The following is a 21,903-nucleotide window of genomic DNA, read 5'->3' as shown; positions in this document are numbered from 1 at the left end:
GGAAGCAAGGACAGGCGGCACAGGAGGACTGCAGAGATGCTGTTTGCCACTGTAGGGAGAAAATTCATGCAGCCCAAGCTCGATGAGAGCTCAAGCTGGCCAGCATTGTGAAGGACAACAAAAAGGGCTTTTTAAAATATGTCATGTACTAAGTTTATTTTTATTTGTTCTATCCTTAGCCATTTTCAATTTTTCCCTTGTAAATAATTACAGTAATCCACAATAAGCAAAGTTTTCATCTGGTTAAATACCGGTCAATTGAAAGTAACTAGTTCTAGGAAAAGAAGAAATAGCTTCTTTTTTTTTTGCTGATGTCAAAGTATTTTTAGTTTTAAAGTTTTCAAAACCTATTGAGAAGAAAAAAAAATATACTTTTTTCTTCACTGTATAAAGGCTTGAGTTTAGTGAATCAACATTTTTCAGTTAAAGTTATCATAAATGTTCCGATTTTGCTGTAGAATCAGAAACAGAGAAAAACACTTGTGAGCTTCTTCCAGGGATGTGTTCATGCATAACTGCTGTGAAGAATCATGTGCCCTTTCTTTCAGAGTGACACAGGATGGGGAATAGAGTGTCTTCTTGTACCTTTTGTTGAAGGTGTCCTGCTTCTTAATGGTACATGACGCCTATATTTAAACATATTAATGCTGCCTTATGGTCCGCTGAACACCAGCTGAATGCCACGGCCACTTACCAGTTGAGTGAGCCAATGGAGGGAATTCTTTTGTTACACTTATTGTTAGTAGAAAAGGAAATCCCTACAATGATGGTAAACAGCTATTCCCTCTTACCTTGACCCTTTAAAGCATGAATCACTCATCACTATGGTGTTTACTGTCAAGAAGTACAGGATAAATTAACTCTAAGTCTACAAAAAATAAACAAAACTCGTGTTATCATAGATTTGATCAGATCTTACTTGTCTCCCCGATTACTGAGGTTATGCTTCTGATCCTTAATATTGTGTTTTTCCTTGACAGTATTAAGTCGCCACCTCATTTCCCTTGTTTTATTCATTTTGCTCACCTAAACCATCAGTCACTCTTCAGAAGATTTTAGGTATGTTTTATGTCAGTCTAATGGGTTGATCTTGGCTAGCTGCCAGACTCCCATCCAGCCACCCTCTTACTCCCCCTCCTTCATGGGATAGGGAGAGAAAATAGGAGGGAAAAGCTCGTGGGTCAAGACAAAGAACAGGAAATCACTTACCAATTATCATCACAGGCAAAAGAGACTCAACATGGACAAAAATAATTTATTGCCAATTAAAATACAGTTAGATGGTTAGAAACAAAGATAAAAATTAACACACCTTCTCCCCTGTTTTTCGCAGGCTCCACTTTACTCCTTCATTTCCAAATCCTCTACTGCCTTCCACCCTCCCCAAGCAGCGCACAAGGGTTGGGGAATGGGGGTGGGGCTGAGGTCAGTTCGTAACAGCTCCTCTCTTCTGCTCTTTCCTGCTCATGCTTTTCCCCTCCAGCATGGGTCATTACCATGGGCTGTAGTCCTTCAGGATAAACCTGTTCCAGCATGGGTCTTCCATGTGCTGCAGCTTCATTCAGGGTATATCTTCTTGCTCCAGCATGGGCTGCAGTGTGGGTATCTGCTCCACCATGGTCCCCTCCATAGGCCGCTGGGAAATATATGCTTCACCATGGTCTCTCCATGGGCTGCAAGGGAATCTCTGCTCAGGTGCCTGGAACACCTCCTCCATATCCTTCTTCTCTGACCCTGATGTCTGTGGGATTATTTCTCACCCTTTTTTTAGCAATTCCTCTCTCTCACACACTGCTGGTCAGCATTTTTACCTTTTCTTAACTATGCTTTCCACAGAGGCAACACCAGGTTTGCTGATTGAGTTGGCTTTGGCCAGTGGTGGGTCTGTTGCCAAGCTGGCTGGAACCATCTGTGTCTTGCTCCAGGGAACCCCATGCCTCTTCTCACAGACGCCACCCCTGTGGCATACCCCTCTGCCCCCCAAAACTTTACCATGTACACCCAATACTTTCAGGAACTTCATGCATCTGCTGCGGCTAGTTGACCCTCACTTCACATTCCTTCCTATCTGTAGTGGTCTTCAAATTTCCACTGTCTAGTTTACATCAGCAGTGAGCTGGGTTAAATGCAAATAATGTATTCTTTGTTACAAAGTCAGCTTTTTCTCAATTTCTTGCTTGCCAACTTAGCTGTACATCTAGGCTTTGGGACCTACCATACCATCTGCATAACAGTACCTCCCACTGATTTAATGAAGTGTGTTTGTTCTTTGTGAAGAGTTCAAAAATTCATATTTGAAAGAACAGTTTCATCATCGTGATGGTCATTAGCTGTTTTTTCATCATGCACATATTAATATCAAATCTAGCCACAGATGGCAAATATTCAAGTTACTATGGATTTATTTCCATCATCACCCAGAGTAGTGGTGTTATTTTAGCACTTCCATTATACGAGTAACCTACTTCTATGTAAAGCCAAGAAAACAAAATTCAGATTTTATTTTCTCTTACACTTTCCTCAGAATAGAATTATTAGTAGAAAATTTTAGGAAAAAAAAAAGTTATTGTATTTCATGGTTTTAGACTAAATGGTTTGAAAATATTCTCTTTAGAACTGAAATGTAATAATGGCGAAGTTTTTACCCTTTGAGATTCCCAGTTTGAGGTCTTCCAGGTTGTTCAGGAAAAGATGTATCTCCCATTGGTGTATCTAAAACTCCAGCATTAAAATATTTGGCAACAGACAGAGTAAACTTTGCATTTTTAGATTCTCTTGATCACATCTTCAGGATTATTTTTCTACAGTAATTATCAAAAAATATAGTTTCTTACATGTAAAAAACGATGTGACTCTTAAAACTGGAAGACTCAGCTCAGATGTGCTTCCTTCTCCAGTTAATGTGCTCTTTAAAAGTTATTTTTAAAATAACAAGAAAATAATTCATTAGTGTAGAGTATATATTTTAAATTCCAACCAGAGACCATGCACAAAAGGAAACATCTGCTTTACAATATATTACTTTCTGTATAGAAAAAAATCACAGAAAAACTGCAGTGCTTAGTGGTTGCTGCTGAATAGTCTTTTTTCACGTTAAACTGTTTTCATATATTATCACTGAAAACTTATAAACTCGGCAGTTGCATTTTACCCTCCTTTGAATTTATTTGCTTATTTTACTTCATAATAATGCAAATTTTGATGTCGAGTCTAATTTTAGTGATATATCAAAGCTATGAATTACCCTATTATCAGATTTTTTTAATCCCAGCTAATGACTGTAATTTCCCAAGGAAGGATAACACCTGAGATTCTTTATATTAGGTATTGTAACAAATGCTAGAGAAGAAATGATAACGCTTCATTAATTTTATGTGACTGATTAGACTGAGCTATATGTTCTTAAGAAAATATGCGTTTATGGTTTCAAATTATCCTGTGTTTTTATTGCTCCCACAAACTACTAACACAAAATCTGTTGTTCTAAAATGTTTCTTCTTAACAACATCTCTTTTTCTTTCCTCAAAAAATAATGCCTGATGCATACTGAAGTTCGTTAAATTAAATGGTAAAAATCAGTGTAATAAGAAACAACAACTTGCTCAAAATGCTAAAATTGTGTGTTATTCACGTAATCTTAAATTTCTGCTTAATAGAAAATGCTAAATATATGTCTAAATTTAAGTATTCTGTGCAAAGAAAATGGAAACAAGGTTTGGAGACAAGTGTTTAAATTTAACTTGTCTTTGTACTTACTATAACCATTTCAAAAGATCTTAAAGAAACAGGAAGTAAGCATATTAAATAGTAGCATTTTTAAGCACAAATATATGTACGTTGTATGGTATAAAAATATTTGGCTATTTTCAGTTTGGAATATCCCTTCAGAGACTTTTGTCAGTTGAGTGGATTAATGGACTGTATCACAGGTAAGTGGATCAACTGGTGGTGTAATTGTTTTTCCCTAAGTCACTCACACCGACATGGGGAGAGTGAATACGTGGCTCAGCCCAACATATAATACAAAAACTGCACAACCAATAAAAGCATTTTGGAGAGAGCAATGAGCTTGAGCTGACTTCAACCTGTGTCTTCCTTCCTGGTGACTGGAGACACCCAGTGTCATAGAATCATAGAATCATTTAGGTTGGAAAAGACCTTTAAGAGTATCAAGTCCAACCACAGACCTAACACTGTCAAGTCTACCACTAAGCTGTGTCCCTAAGTGCCACATCTTTTAAATACCTCCAGTGTTGGTGACTTAACTACTTCCCTGGGCAGCCTGTTCCAATGCCTGATAACCCCTTTGGTGAAGAAATTTTTCCTGATATCCAATCTAAACCTCTCCTGGCACAACCTGAGGCTGTTTCCTCTCATCCTATCACTTGCTACTTGGGAGAAGAGACTAACACCCACCTCACTACAACCTCCTTTCAGGTAGTTGTAGAGAGAGATAAGCTCTCCCCTCAGCCTCATTGAGCATATTATAAAGACTGGTAATGGGAATCACACTGATATTGTGATTGCAATGTGCATTGCAATTGCTGGGTTTTGTTACATGCCACTTACAGTTGTATAGTGTTTTCAGTATAATTTGTTTCATTCTGCTAAATCAGAAATGTCATGTAACATTAACTATCTCCAAATAAGTAAATTTTATATTAAACATTAGACCCTTCACAAGTGTGATATCTAAAAGTTCCTGATCAGAGAGCATTGGACTCTGACACCTAATCACCTCCTCTTGGTAATCTTTCCTTTTAATTCTTGATGACTGCCTACTTTATGTCCTTCCTCTTTTAATATCTGCAATTTTTGTATAAACTACAGTGATTCCATTGTTTGGCATGTAGAGAAAGAGTGAAACAATAGGTCTCCAATTTTCTCGTGCAAGTAGCTCACCTGAAAACCACGAATATGTGAAGCATTCAATATGCACAACATTGATTATTCCTTTCCCTGTAAACCAGTATATGCACAAGCTGTGAAGCTCAGTTTTCAGTTCATGCTTGAGAGAAGCTCCAGAATGCTTGACTAGGTGGATCAAAGTTATGTTTCAAAATTGATTGCCACATGTTTTAGTAGAATAAATTATTTGGTATTCTATTTTTTGTTTAATTTATTTGGGACCGTTATAGGAAATAAACAGAACTCTGAAATTTCATACAGTATAGAGTCTCTGGTATGATATATGAAAGTATACGGTATTATTAATGGACACATTTACAACAAGTGTGCATGTGTGTGTGTCTTTATATGCATATGTAAACTTTGTCAGGGATAATCAATTGAAATTCTTCATTCCTAATCTGAATATCACCAGTTCAGCTAATACAGTTCATATCAAATATTTATAAACCAGTGAGGATAAACATAGAACAGACTTGCACTGGACACAAATAAGACAAAATAATTCAACCTGCAAATGACAGAGTAAAAGTATCTCAAAATACAAATATATGTTCTTTTACTACATTAACAATTGTCCCTACATTTTAAAGTTCCTTTAAGTGGGGATTGTTGAAGCTGCTCTGCAATGAGATACCTCATCAGTGTTCAGACAATCCTCTCTAAATCTTAGTAAAGATTTTGTTCAGATAAATGCTCAAGAGAGGAAAACCAAAAAAAAACCACAACAAAACCCTCCCCCTTATGTGTACATTCACTCTTTGCTTTTGTTATATCTTCCACAGTAAGACTTGAGTACTATGTTAGAGATATCTTTTAGTTACTCTACCTTCCTTTCCATTCTCAGCAGTACTACTATACACTGCAAAGGCATACTCCAACACCTTTTTAAGGGGCTGGCAGCCATTCTGCTGGTTAGTCCTTATGAAAGGATAGCATAGCAGGACAACTCCTCCTCCCCTAAGCTCTCTGATACTATTTCTCTCTGTTCATCTGGAAGCAGACTGTCAGCTGGTTAGACATGGAAAGATCTAAAGCAACTTAGTAAATGTTGGAAAAAAGAAAAAATACTGGATCAAATATACTTCTGATAATTTTTAACTGATGTAAAAAAAAATTACTCTTTCCCAACATGTAATCTCCCAAGATCTGTTTTTCCTTTAAAATAAACTAACAAAATAATAATATTTAAAAGAAATAAATACAAATCAGAATGGCACATCACCACTAATAGAAATATGTCTCTGGTCTATTATAGAAATAGAAATTTTGTGACAGGAAATGAATGCGGGGACTATTTTGAATACTGCACTGTCATGGGATCAGAGGAGATGAGTACAGTGTTCTCTTCTAAGTATGACTTCAGTTTGAGTAGTGCCTGGTAGCTATACGTACCTTACTATTACCGGCTGTAATGTCTATGATTGACACTTAAAGTGTTGTAACATAGTGTAATAGAGACAATATAGGCTTATTTTGTTTCTAAGCATAAGATGTACTTTGTTTGGATAGTACTGGAATTTCCTTTCACAAATCAATTGAGAAATGATTCATGGCAAGGAAAGAAAAGCTGGACAAGTTGTTTTATCTCTCTGTATACATCTGCTTGAGGCTGCCAACTTATATCCAGAAATTTAAATTGTTCCTCACCTCTTACTAAAAACAAGTGCAGCAAGAATACATACTCTGAAAAAACTCAGGTGCCTGAATAGGTCTGCAACAAATATTCATACTGTTTTTTGTGCTTTGTGCCACAGAGGCTTCTTGCTTTGTCCCACGTGAATCACTTACAACATTTTAGTTGTTCAGCTGTAATTGGTCTCAGGTTATGGTAGACCTCATTCAATTCTGAGTGACTAGAGAAACTGTATTTATGAGTACTTGTGCCAAACAGGACTTCTATTGCAGTTCTTTCCCCTCTTAGTGAGTGGAGGAAGTAAAAAATACTTTTCACACTAAGGTTTCTGGCCTTGAGATCGAACCTACAATGAGAGAGAGATGTATGCTTGAAACTTCTGGTGCAATGCATTATTTGAATATATATTGTTTATTTCATTGCTTGCTTTTCTGATTAAAAATGTTTTCACAGAATCACAGAATCACAGAATGTTAGGGATTGGAAGGGACCTCGAAAGATCATCTAGTCCAATCCCCCTGCTGAAGCAGGATTGCCTAGACCATATCACACAAGAACGCTTCCAGGTGGGTTTTGAATGTCTCCAGAGAAGGAGACTCCACAACCTCTCTGGGCAGCCTGTTCCAGTGTTCAGTCACCCTTACCGTAAAGAAGTTTTTCCTCAAATTTAAGTGGAACCTCCTGTGCTCCAGCTTGCACCCATTGCCCCTTGTCCTGTCAAGGGATGTCACTGAGAAGAGCCTGGCTCCATCCTCATGACACTTGCCCTTTACGTATTTATAAACATTAATGAGGTCACCCCTCAGTCTCCTCTTCTCCAAGCTAAAGAGACCCAGCTCCCTCAGCCTCTCCTCAGAAGGGAGATGTTCTACTCCCTTAATCATCTTCGTGGCTCTGCGCTGGACTCTCTCTAGCAGTTCCCTGTCCTTCTTGAACTGAGGGGCCCAGAACTGAACACAATACTCCACATGCGGCCTCACCAGGGCAGAGTAGAGGGGGAGGAGAACCTCTCTCGACCTGCTGACCACACCCCTTCTAATACACCCCAGGATGCCATTGGCCTTCTTGGCCACAAGGGCACACTGCTGGCTCATGGTCATCCTGTTGTCCACTAGGACCCCCAGGTCCCTTTCCCCTACGCTGGTCTCCAACAGCTCTGTCCCCAACTTGTACTGGTACATGGGGTTGTTCTTGCCCAGATGCAGGACTCTACACTTGCCCTTGTTATATTTCATTCAATTTCTCCCCGCCCAACTCTCCAGCCTGTCCAGGTCTCTCTGAATGGCTGCGCAGCCTTCCGGCACATCAGCCACTCCTCCCAGTTTTGTGTCATCAGCGAACTTGCTGACAGTGCACTCTAATCCCTCATCCAAGTCATTAATGAATATATTGAATAGAACTGGTCCCAGAACCGACCCTTGAGGGACTCCGCTAGACACAGACCTCCAACTGGACTCTGTCCCGCTGACCACTACTCTCTGGCTTCTTTCCTTCAGCCACTTCACAATCCACCTCACTACCCGATCATCCAGACCACACTTCCTCAGTTTAGCTGCGAGGATGCTGTGGGAGACCGTGTCAAACGCTTTACTGAAATCGAGATAGACCACATCCACAGCTTTACCATCATCTATCCACCGGGTTACATCCTCATAAAAGGCTATCAAGTTGGTTGAGGAAGACTTCCCGTTGGTGAAGCCATGCTGAGTGCCCCTAATGATCCCCCTATCCTTGATGTGTCTAGAGACAGCACCAAGGACAAGTTGCTTGTTTTGATAGTCAAAGATGAAAAACATCTTTCTGAACAACTGATAGAATATGACTGAACACAGAGATCTCCATTTTATGTTTTTTAAGAAAGATTGCTCTTTGTGTGTTTAGCTCCTATTGATGAGTATTTCATGAACAGATAACACCACAAATTAAGAAACGTATTGGTATTTTTGCAATTAAATATTAATTATAAGAACATTTATAGGCTGTAAAATGATGAAATGTAAATGGTTTTGCTATTTAGTTCTAAATTACACAAGCAATACAAAAGTAATTGAACTGCTCTTAATAGACTGTAATGTAAAGTATACAAAAGCATTTTATTGGTGTTTAACAAGATAATTAGAGCAAGTAAATTAGATATTAACAAAGTTATTAACAGCCAGTGTTTACAGACTGATACTATATCTATTTACTTAAAATTAGTATTAACAATGTTAATTAAAGGCTTAATTAGCAGAAATAATGTATACACTTGGGCCATGGAGCAGAATCACCAGGATGAGAAAATTAACAGTGTAATTCTCATAGAAGATTCTCTTGTCTGGGATTTCTATTACGTAGTCTTACAATTTAAGGTTCTAAAACTACCAGAACTGTGAGTCCTAGCTGACATTTTTTCTAACAAAATTTTTTAAGCAAAGTAGTCATAGCTAAAAATGTCTTAGTTCTAGGCTGTAACGGGCAGAAGCCTGGCTATCCCTTTGTGTATTATGTACACCTGACTGCAGCACAAGTAATTGGGTATATTCAAAAGTTCTATCTGGCTTTAGCTGAAAATATTGAAAAATGGGTAAAGGGTAAAAGATCTATTCACCCACCATGATTTTTAACATAATTTTGAAAAAAGAAACAAAGGAGAACAAATAAAAAGTGAATTAATTCCCAGTATTTCCTCCAGTGAGAAGTAATTACAACTTTCAAAATAGTTTTGCGTATATAGATTATTTCTAAGCATTAGCTTGCTAACCGATACTTATATGATGTACCACTAGAAAAAAAACCTTCCACTCAGATTTTGTGAATAGAATTCCTCACACATTCAACAAAATTCATCTTCTTCTGCCACAACGTCCTCTCTTCTCTATTGCACATTATTGCATTTTTCCTTTTTTTATTTTTGTCTTTGTCTTTACCAATTATTTATGCTGCATTTAGAGAAAAGGGTTTTCTGTTACTGTTTGTTTGAAAAGTACTTAGCAGAAGAAATTTTGCATTGTTAGTATGCTCTAAGTCATGACCCAAATAAATATGACCAAGGTAATAAAGCATTATCTGTATAAGACTTGGAATTTTACTCAGCTTTTTCAAAGCAAATTAATGCGTAATAAAAAGTGGTTCATTATGGGTTTCCATGATCTAGAATTCTCTTCCTAGTTACCAGTATTACCAACGTTCTTCTCTCTAAATTGGAGAGAGATGGGTTTGATGGATGGACTATTAAATAGATAAAGAATTGGCTGAATAGACCTGTTATAGTGGGTCCAGAGGAGAGCCATGATGATGATCAGAGGCCTATAACACCTCTTCTATGAAGAAAGGCTGAGAGAGTTGGGGTTGTTCAACCTGGAGAAATAAGGCTCTGAGGACAGAACCTTATTGCAGCCTTTCAGTAAATAAGGAGGCTTATAAGAAAGACGGAGAAAGACTTTTTACCAGGGCCTGTAGTGACAGGACAAAGGGCAATGGTTTCAAACTGAAAGAAGATAGGTTTAGATTGGACATAAGGAAGTCATTCTTTACTATGAGGGTGGTGAGACAGTGGAACACCTTGCCCAGAGAAGTTGTGGATGCTCCATCACTAGAAGTGTTCAAGGTCAGGTTAGACAAGACTTTGAGCAACCTGATCTAGTTGAAGCTGTCCCTGCCTACTTCATGGGGATTGGACAATGTGAACTTTAAGGATTCATTCCGACACAAACCATTCTAAGATTCTATGATTCCATGATTATGGAATACCTTACATTAATATAAATACATGGATCCATTGCAAATTCCATATCTATTTTTCTTCAAATACAAAATGTGATATAGCTTTGGTAACTTTTGAGACAACCAAGAAAATTACTCAGGCTGTAGCACATTTTGTATTTGAAGAGAAATTATTTTCTTAAATCACAAAATCTGAGCGAAGGTTTTTCTTCTAGTAGTACAACATGTATGTGCCAGTAAGAAAGCTAATGCTTAGAATTAATCTGCATATTCAAAGCTATTTTAAAGATTGCAACTGCATTTCCTTGGTGTTTCCTCCTCATTCCCCACTAACAACAGTAGTGGACTTGTGAATATTGAGGCTACCTTTTGGAATGCCAAAGAAGGTGTTTAACAAGATGCAAAATAATTACTGCCTTAATAATGTACTTGATGATATATATTATTTTTTCTTTCCAGTTATTAGATGTTATGAAATATCACTATACAGTTCAGTTTTTCATCTATTCTAGATTTATTGTCTTTGAACAAGAAATATGCTGTAGTCGAATTTGGTCTTTAATCTGTTCTTTTCAAGAAATGTCAGTTTGTTAGATCTTAAAAGTGTATATATCGATGATTGTGATATGTATTTCACTGAGTTCATTTAAATTCACTGCACACTTTTTAATACACATAGAAAAATTTGAGCATATTAATATATGTCTTGAAAATGTGCAGTTTTTTCATAGTTGACTTAAGGACATGATTACTTTTGTAACAGTGAAGTCATCTGTGCGTTACGGTTTTGTTCCGTCATCTACACACCTATAAGAATTCCTTCAGGTTGACTTATGATTATACCTTAGAGTAACTCATTGGCTTTTAAATTAAAGTGTGCAGGAAGTTAAGAAGCTGTCTTAGGGTTTCTTTCCTTATTTTATTTGTTTGTCTTTGGTCCTTAAACAATTCTGAATCTATGTATATGCTAATGAAGAACCACATGGGCAGAAAAAAAGGTAAAATCTGAGGGGTTTTGTTAATTTTTGAAGATTCTAACGTCTCAGAAAATTGTAAAACTGCACTGACACCATTGTTTTTAAAACTTAATTAAATGTTTCTTTTTCATCCACATAAAGTTGTGTTTAAATATATTTCTTTTCTAAAACTTAGCAATTAATGAGGTGTCTGTTTTCAGAAAATCAGCTTTTACATTCACAAAAAAATTTTGCAATATTTGTCTTTTAAAAATATTTTCCAGTGAAACAGATACCTCAGTTCACCTTTTATTAATTTCAGTTACATATTGAATTAATGAACAGCTCTACTAGGCAGATTTTCAGTGTGCTCGTCAGATGCAAGAAGTAAGATTTAAAGATACGAATAAATTATAAACTAGATTCAGAATACAAACTGCTCTGATTTTGCCTGTGTAAAACTGGGTTTCAGCATCCTTGTGAAAATCTAAACCGTCAATAGTTCTTTTACATTTTCAGTGTTCATCAGAAACTATGCTCCAGTTCCTTAATTATGTTTTTGGCCTTCACTGGACTATACCAACACCACAGTACTTCAGGTGTGGCCTCAGCAGTGCTGAGTGGAGGGGAAAGTTCACCTTTCTCAACCTGCTGGTTATGCTCTGCCTAAGTGTTGGAACCCAGAGGCTGTTGGCCTTCTTTACCACAAAGGCACATTGCTGGCTTATGATCAAATTTTGATCCACTGGGACGCCCAGGTCCTGCAAAGGTGGTTTCCAGCTAATTGGAAAAGCATTTTCCAGTATTGACACATGGATTCCTTCTTTCCCATGTTAAGGATTTTGCATTTCTTTCTGTTGAACTTCATAAGGTTCAGCCATTTCTCCAGCCTGTCCAGGTCTTATGAATGGTAACACACCCATTTAGTGTATAAGCCACTTCTTTCAGTTTTGTATTGTCTAAAAATTTGTCAGCTCTGGAGGTTTCTAAAATATCTAAAGCTATTTTACATTTCTACTTCTTATTTTGTCAATGTTACCACATTAGTATGGCCATAAGCATCTTTAAATGCTAATAAAATTCAGTAATTAAAACAAATAGTTAATACACCAAAATGGCATCCAAAATTGACTTCACATGGCCCTACTGTTATCATTACGTAACACAAAGCCGCTTAACTTCAGACACTTACAGTATAGACTTCTATACAGAAGCTGGCAGTCTGTTCATAACTGTTCATAACCAGCAGAAAGACATAAGTGTAAATCGTCTCATTCAGAAGAAGGCTTTTAAAATAGGGCACGTGAATCACAGCCAAAAATTGCCAGTTTCTCTCCCTTTACTGTAAAGGCAGACTGGAATGTCTAGCAGAGATGCTTACACTTTAGTGAGACTAAAACCCACCCACAGTTTCTTTCACCTTCAGAATCATTCATATCCTTTAGTTGCTCATCCCCATTTACATGAAGTGCACCCTTTTGGAGCCCAGTTCATAAGACATTCAACAGTCCTTTTCAAAAGACAATGGTTAGGATGTTTCAGAAACTTAAGTATCTTAAATCCTGTGTTCATTAGTATGTTTTATGTCCACAAGGCTTATAGCTGTTTGCTATGCATATCTATGCAACAACGTATATATGTATGCATATCTACAAGTATATCCATACATATGCTCTTCAATGTTTTTATAAATTATCTGGATGCAGGAACTGAAAGTACACTAAGTAAGTTTGCCAACAATCCTAAACTAGGAGGAGCTGTGGACTCCCTTGAGGGTAGAGAGGCCTTACAGAGAGATCTAGATAGACTAGCAGGGCTCTAGAATTAGCAGGGCTCATTCGGAGAGCTTTAAACTAAATTCGAAGGGGGATGGGAAGTAGCTGGGCTTGCACCACAGGGGCAACGCTCTAGTGTTGAGATAGACCAGGAGGCCCCCCATCACCCTGGGGTGAAATCGGTGTGCTCAGCTCGCTCCCTGAAATGCCTGTACACCAATGCACGCAGCATGGGGAATAAACAGGAGGAGTTGGAAATCCGTGTTCGGTCGGGGGGCTATGATTTAGTGGCAATCACAGAGACTTGGTGGGACACCTCGCATGACTGGAATGTGGTCATGGATGGCTATGTCTTGTTCAGGAAAGACAGGCCACTAAGGAGAGGTGGTGGAGTTGCTCTTTATGTGAGTGAGCAGCTAGAATGTATTGAGTTCTATCCAGGGGCGGATCAGGAGCGAGTTGAGAGTTTGTGCGTGCGAATTAAGGGGCAGGCTGTCAGGGGTGATACTGTTGTGGGTGTCTATTACAGGCCACCAGATCAGGATGAGGAGGGTGATGAGGCCTTCTACAGGCAGCTGAGAGCAGTCTCGCAATTACAGGGCCTGGTTGTCATGGGGGATTTCAACTACCCTGGTATTTGCTGGGAGGTCTACTCAGCCAGTCATCCTCAGTCCAGGAGGTTCCTCCAGTGCGTTGATGATAACTTTCTGATGCAAATGGTGGATGAGCCAACTAGGAGAGGAGCGCTGCTGGATCTTATCCTTACTAACAAGGAGGGTCTGGTTGAAGAGGTGAAGGTTGAGGGCAGCCTTGGTTGTAGTGACCATGAGATGGTAGAGTTCAGGATCTCATGTGGCAGGAACAGAATAGCTAGCAGAATCGCAACCCTGGACTTCAGGAGGGCCAACTTTGGCCTTTTCAAGCAATTGCTAGGGGAAATCCCATGGGACAGGGTACTAGAAGGTAAGGGGGCCCAAGATAGTTGGTTAGCATTCAAGGACTGCTTCTTCCGAGCTCAAGATCAGAGCATCCCAGCAGGTAGGAAGTCAAGGAAGGGTAGCAGGAGACCTGCATGGTTAAACAGGGAACTGCTGGGCAAACTCAAGTGGAAGAAGAGGGTGTACAGATGATGGAAGGAGGGGCTGGCCACTTGGGAGGAATAGAAGTCTGTTGTCAGAGGATGTAGGGAGGCAACTAGGAAAGCTAAGGCCTCCTTGGAATTAAACCTTGCAAGAGAGGTCAAGGACAACAGAAAGGGCTTCTTCAAATACATTGCAGGTAAAGCCAACACTAGAGGCAATGTAGGCCTACTGATGAATGAGGTGGGGGTCCTGGAGACAGAGGATAAAAAGAAGGTGGAGATACTGAATGCCTTCTTTGCCTCTGTCTATACTGCTGGAGGCTGTCCTGAGGAGCCCCGGACCCCTGAGGCCTCAGAAGAAGTCAGGATAGAGGAGGAATCTGTCTTGGTAGATGAGGGCTGGGTCAGGGACCAATTAAGCAATCTGGACGTCCATAAATCCATGGGCCCTGATGGGATGCACCCGCGGGTGCTGAGGGAGCTGGCGGAAGTCATTGCTAGGCCACTCTCCATCATCTTTGCTAAGTCGTGAGCAACAGGAGAGGTGCCTGAGGACTGGAGGAAAGCGAATGTCACTCCAGTCTTCAAAAAGGGCAAGAAGAAGGACCCGGGTAACTATAGACCGCTCAGCCTCACCTCCATCCCCGGAAAGGTGATGGAACAACTTGTCCTTGGTGCTGTCTCTAGGCACATCAAGGATAGGGGGATCATTAGGGGCACTCAGCAGGGCTTCACCAAGGGGAAGTCATGCTTAACCAACTTGATAGCCTTTTATGAGGATGTTACCCGGTGGATAGATGATAGTAAAGCTGTGGATGTGGTCTATCTCGATTTCAGTAAAGCGTTTGACAAGGTCTCCCACAGCATCCTCGCAGCTAAACTGAGGAAGTGTGGTCTGGATGATCGGGTAGTGAGGTGGATTGTGAAGTGGCTGAAGGAAAGAAGCCAGAGAGTGGTGGTCAATGGGACAGAGTCCAGCTGGAGGCCTGTGTCTAGCGGAGTCCCTCAAGGGTCGGTACTGGGACCAGTTCTATTCAATATATTCATTAATGACTTGGATGAGGGAATAGAGTGCACTGTCAGCAAGTTCGCTGATGACACAAAACTGGGAGGAGTGGCTGATGTGCCGGAAGGCTGCGCAGCCATTCAGAGAGACCTGGACAGGCTGGAGAGTTGGGTGGGGAGAAATTGAATGAAATATAACAAGGACAATTGTAGAGTCCTGCATCTGGGCAAGAACAACCCCATGTACTGGTACAAGTTGGGGGCAGACCTGTTGGAGACCAGCGTAGGGGAAAGGGACCTGCGGGTCCTAGTGGATAGCAGGATGACCATGAGCCAGCAATGTGCCCTTGTGGCCAAGAAGGCCAATGGCATCCTGGGGTGTATTAGAAGGGGTGTAGTCAGCAGGTCGAGAGAGGTTCTCCTCCCCCTCTACTCTGCCCTGGTGAGGCCGTATCTGGAGTATTGTGTCCAGTTCTGGGCCCCTCAGTTCAAGAAGGACACGGAACTGCTAGAGAGAGTCCAGCGCAGAGCCACGAAGATGATTAAGGGAGTGGAACATCTCCCTTCTGAGGAGAGGCTGAGGGAGCTGGGTCTCTTTAGCTTAGAGAAGAGGAGACTGAGGGGTGACCTCATTAATGTTTATAAATATGTAAAGGGCAAGTGTCATGAGGATGGAGCCAGGCTCTTCTCAGTGACATCCCTTGACAGGACAAGGGGCAATGGGTGCAAGCTGGAACACAGGAGGTTCTGCATAAATATGAGGAAAAACTTCTTTACGGTGAGGGTGACCGAATACTGGAACAGGTTGCCCAGAGAGGTTGTGGAGTCTCCTTCTCTGGAGACATTCAAAACCCACCTGGAAGCGTTCTTGTGTGATATGGTCTAGGCAATCCTGCTTCAGCAGGGGGACTGGACTAGATGATCTTTCGAGTTCCCTTCCAATCCCTAACATTCTGTGATTCTGTGATTCTGTGATTCTGTGACTAGAGAGCTGGACAATCACCAGCCGTATGAAATTTAACAAGAACAAGTGCCAAATTCTCCACCTGGGATGGAGTAATCCTGGTTATATGTACAAACTGGGGGACGAGAGGCTGGAGAGCAGCCCTGCAGAAAGAGATCTGTGTGTTTGGGATGATGGCAAGTTGAATATGAGTCAACAGTCAACAGTCAAAATTGGATGTAGCATGCATAGAACAGATGAAGACATTACCTTGTATCTCAGAACATTCAAAATTTCTTTGTTGCTATTGATTGGATGATATTTAAAAAAAATCTGCATAGAATTGTTCAATATTTAGAGGACATTTGCAATACAACTGTCTTCATTTGGATGACATTATTCACATCCACTTTATACTTCAGGTATTCTTCTTGTTATATGCCACTAATTAGTATATATTTTCATGGACTTTCTTTCTTTTTTTTTTTTTTATTTTATTTTATAACTGTCAAGAACTGATGTGTTTTCCTTGGTGGTGGGGCGTGTGTGTTTTGTTGGCTACGATTGATAAGATTACAGCCCTCCTCGGTCAGCCCTACCCGTACGGGTCAGGACCCCACTAAAATTCCCCTGGTCAGCCCTGCCCATGAGGGTCAGGACCTCACTAAAAAGACCCCCTCCCCTCAATCCACATCAAGTCATTTTTTCCCTCCCCTTCTCGGCACGCTTGAGAGCGGGAGTTCGCCAGGAAGAGATCATTTCGGTCCTTGAGACACAGGTAAACACAAAGGAGGCACGGTATTGATTCACACTTGGTTATGTTTACTTGGACACCAATACTCTACAATTGGATAATGATATTATACAAAAGAGGGAGAAAGATATGGAAAGGAAACCAAGAGACGGGGTGGGGAAAATGAGCTAAGATTACAGACAGAACAGCAAGGATAGTCACCACCCAGGATCCAGCAACGTCCTGTAGGTCCTCTGTCCATCTTTAGTCTTCTGGTGGTGGTCTGGCACCGTGTCTCGGGGATGGTCTTCCTTTATACCATGTAGGTAATGAAGTTGGTTCCGTCATGTTGACAACGGTGTCTTGGCAACAGTGTGGTTACAGTTCAGTACATGCGCATACATCTCAGACGCTGTTTGCGCACCTTAGGTCTCACTTATCACTCAGCATTTGTGTGGTCGTCTGTAGTAAATAGGTTGTTCTTGGTGGGCTGCTCGCTCAGCCTGGATGATGGTCTGTGACTCACAAGCAGAAGAGTGCTGCACTGCATCAACAAGCTTGTGGGTTCCGCTGTTTCACCGTCTTGTTTGTCGAACTGGTGCACACAAGCAAGCTTTGAGACAATTGCATTTCAGTCTCTCACAATAACTTAACATGTCTATGGAGTACCAGAAATGAAATGTCTCTCCTCTTGCTGATAACTAACTGTACAGATGGATCTGCTTCTTAGAACTCAGCTACTCCAGCTATCCTCGGGTGTGGTAACGTAGTTTACACTGTTTTTCCTGAGAGAGCCTCAGCACAATTTCAGTGAAGTCCAGAAGTTCTGATAAAAATGTACTTTAAAAGAAGAGTATTGAATTCAACTTAGGGTCATGAAATAGAAATAAATAAAGGACAGATACAACCATGAATGAACTACCATTCACGTTCACACAGAATGTATTTGTTAAAATTTAATACAAGTTGCATAGTCGAGTACATGAGGTAAGAATGAAAGAAATCAGATGCTTTATGCCAATCTCATATTTCTATGTTCTTGACACAAATACCATGTTGTTGAATTTAATTACTTGATCAAATAAACTCTTATTAAAGCTTATTATTCTTCTTGCATTCCTGACTTCATGCTTTATATACTGCACGTTACTTACACCCTGCTCCAGAAAGGGAAGTATCTTCTGGTTGTACATGCAGTGCTACCATGACGGTACGCATATGTTTTACAATTATTCTAAAAACTGTTTTGTGAATAGAGAAATATTATTATTCCCATTTTATAAATGAAAAATGAGGAGAGATTAAGACCAAATTTTTTTGCTAACCTTGAGTCTCAATGTGAAAGTGTTCCAGTTTACTTAGTTGTATACAACACTCCCATTTCCCATTTGCCTTATTCATTTTACTTCCAAAGATTCCAAATTCAGATTACCCTTCTATGCTTCTTCTGTATCCTCAGTACTTCCCTCCACACCTTCTATTTCTTTTGATTAGTTTCCTCATTGATCAGTATATAAAAATAGGTTGTGAACAGCATGAAATTAATTATATCTAATTTTGGCCCTTACCAGTTCGATATCTAATCAGAGTCATAATTAATGAGAGAGACAGACCTCACCAGAGTGGGATTCGAACTGTAGCTCATAAACGTCTCTGTTAGAACAATGTGAATTTTGCTCTAGAAGTGCCTCAGTCTAATGGACCTTAAAGAGATCCTGAAGGTCTTGCTTATATTACACTTAAATATAGTGTACAAGATCTATATTTACCTGGGATAAATTTCATTATGAGCATTACACTGTGGTGAGTGCAATTTAGACTACTTAGGAGCAGAGTAGACACAGGTTAAGATAAAACCAAAAGCAACTGAAGAAGAGAACCCCAAAGGTCTCCCTTAGAGAAACATAATTAGAAATTCTGGAAATTTTCAGACTTACCACTTTTTAAAATGTTCATACTTCTGCTTATTTGCTCTTTGCCTGTCAATGCATCTATTCTTCCAGGACAACTGGGTAAAATTTCATAGTCATTAATCTTGTTCCCCCTGCATTCTTTTCACATATAGGGATTACAGTCTCATGAACAGGGTATTATTGATTCCAAGCAAATGAAAACAAAACCTTGACTTCATTTTTATCTTTTTGTGCCATTATTACAGGTCAACTAAATCTTGTAGTACTTTGATTAAAAGTCAGCAATTCAGGAACAAAATTTGTTTGCTGTCTTCTAGCATAGTGTACTGGAAGAAAATGTATTCATTCATATATTTATAAAAATAAAAGTGCTACTTAAAATGCAGAATCATATGTTAGGAAGATTTACTAACACAGTGTTTTCTCATTTCTTAAAATTGACATTAAAAGAAACACACAAAAAATAGCCTGTTACATTTATTGTCATAGTGAAATAATTATTCTGAAAATATAATTCCATAGTGCTTGTTAATTTCCTGCTGTATACATGAATAAATTGCATGAGCTCTGGAAACATACATGAGAGAAAATATTATCTCCAGTTTCAAAACATCTCCAGTTTCTGTTTCTATTTGGATACAAAAATATTCTGTCAATAACACTGGAAAAAAGTATGGGGAAACATGATCACCAAATCATAGAATGAATCATAGAATGGTTTTGGGTTGGAAGTGACCTTAAAGATTATCTAGTTCCAACACCCCTGCCATGAGCAGGGACACCTTTCCACTAGGCCACATTGCTCAAAGCCCCATCCAACCTGGCCTTGAACACTTGTGGGGGTGGGGAGTGAGGCATCCAAAACTTCTCTAGGCAACCTCCTCCAGTGGTCCATCCATCAAGTCCATGTCTCTCTAATTTAGAGACAAAGATGTCGTGCAGGACAATATCAAATGCTTTGCACAAGTCCAGGTAGGTGACATCAGTTGATCTTGCCTGATACACCAATGCAGTAAACCTGTCGTAGAAGACCACTAAATTTGTCAACACCATTTGCCCTTAGTGAAGCCATGTTGGCTGTCAGCAACCACCTCCTTATCTTCCATGTGCCTTAGCATAGTTTCCAGGAATATCTGCTCCATGGTCTTGTCGGGCACAGAGGTGAGACTGGCCTGTATTTCCCCGGATCTTCCTTTTTCCCTTTTTAAAAATGGAGGTTATGTTTCCCCTTTTTCAGTCAGTGGAGACTTCACTGGACTGCCACGGCTTCTCAAAGATGATGGATAGCAGCTTATCAACTTAATCTGTCAGTTCTCTCAGGACCTGTGGGTGCATCTCATCACGTCCCATGGACTTGTGTACCTCAGCCTTCTCCATATCCTGGTTAACCACATCTCTCATTTCCTTCTGGAGAGGACAGACATTTTCCTTAGTCTTCCTTTCATAACTGACGTATCTATAGAAGCTTTTCTTGTTGCCCTTGACATCCCTGGCCAGATTGAATTCTATCAGGACTTTAGTTTTCTTAACCTGATCCCCAGTTGCTCGAGAATTTCTCTGTATTCCTCCCAGGCTGCCTGTCCTTGCCTCCACCCTCCATAGGCTTCCTTCTTGTGTCTGAGTTTGTCCAGGAGCTCCTTGTTCATCCATGCAGGCCTCCTGGTATTTTTGACAGACTTCCTCTTTGTTGGGATGCATTGTTCCTGAACTTGGAGGAAGTGATCCTTGAACATTAACCAGTTTTCTTGGGCCCCTCTTCCCTCCAAGGCTTTATCTCAAGGTACTCTACCAAGCAGGTCCCTGAAGAGGCCAATGTCTGCTCTCCTCAAGTCCAGGGTAGTGAGCTTGTTGTGCGCCCTCCTTGCTGCCCTAAGGATCTTGAGTTCCACCATTTCATGGTCACTGCAGCCAAGGCTGCCCTTGAGCTTCTTGTTCTCAACAGCCTCTCTGTTGGTGAGAGCAAGGTCCAGCATATCGCCTCTCCTCGTTGGCTCCTCTGTCACTTGGAGGACAGAATCATAGAATCATTTTGATCGGAAAGGACCTTTAAGATCATGGAGTCCAACATTCAGCCTAACACTTCCAAGTCCACCACTAAACCATGTCCCTAAGCACCACATCTACACATCTTTTAAATACCCCCAGGGATGGTGACTCAACAGCTTCCCTGGGCAGCCTGTTTCAATGTTTGATAACCCTTTTGGTGATGAAATTTTTCCTGATATCCAATCTAAACCTCCCCTGGCAAAACTTGAGGCCGTTTCCTCTCATCCTATCACTTGTTACCTAGGAGAAAAGAGTAACATCTGCCTCACTATAACCTCCTTTCAGGTAGTTGTAGACAGAAATAAGGTCTCCCCTTCAGGAGAGATGAGGAGAGATGATGCTTAAACATTTGAAATGTATGCAACCTTAGGGGAAAAGACAGATATATTTCCAAGACAGAAGATTCAAAATGGGTAAAACGGGAGGAAGGATTTGTAAGGATAACCAGGAAATAGAATGGAAATGACAAGACATGAAAATAAACAGTAATCTACTCTTTTATAAGAAATCAAAAATAATTCATCATTTATATAAAGCATGGTCTAGCAGAGCATTCCTGTAGCAAGCAATCTGACAAAAAATTGAGACATTTTAATAGCAGTCCTGTGATTGATAGAAGACTCTCCCTAACTTCTGAAACTAGATAAGAAAATGAAGATACAGAGTCAACAAAGATGAGATATACCATTAAATCAGATGAGCTAGTAGTTTTAATTTTCAGATTGACTGTAGGATTTTAGATATGCAAAGTCAATTTATAACAAGGCATAGAAAACTATAACTTTCAGTCTCCATTCTGTAGGAAAATTCCAGAGATGGAGAATCTGGAATTAAAATACCCTTTTTATTGTTGCTGAGAAACATACTATTCTATTTATCTAGTTGCACAATTTGCCTGCTTAAATGTCATCTTATTGTGATTTCTAGTTCTGATAATAATTTTTCTTAGTTTTCCTCTGAACACTGTAAAGTCTTTCTGTTAAAGTAATGGTTGCATGTAGACTTTTAAAGGCTTTGCACATGCTATTGTTTTTTCCTTTTGTCACTAGATATGTTAACATTCTAGGTTATTTTTGCATTTTTATTTTTCTATATTTCATCACAATTTGTGACTTCAATACATTTATTTCAGTACATAGTTTAGAAATTACAACATGTTAATGCCAAACCTCTGATACTGAGACAATCAATGAATCAGATGC

This window comes from Nyctibius grandis, chromosome 2 (genome assembly GCF_013368605.1).
Source record: "Nyctibius grandis isolate bNycGra1 chromosome 2, bNycGra1.pri, whole genome shotgun sequence".
NCBI classification, from domain to species: domain Eukaryota; kingdom Metazoa; phylum Chordata; class Aves; order Nyctibiiformes; family Nyctibiidae; genus Nyctibius; species Nyctibius grandis.
The sequence above is the reverse complement of the archived record's forward strand: the minus strand, read 5'-3'. Positions refer to the sequence as shown.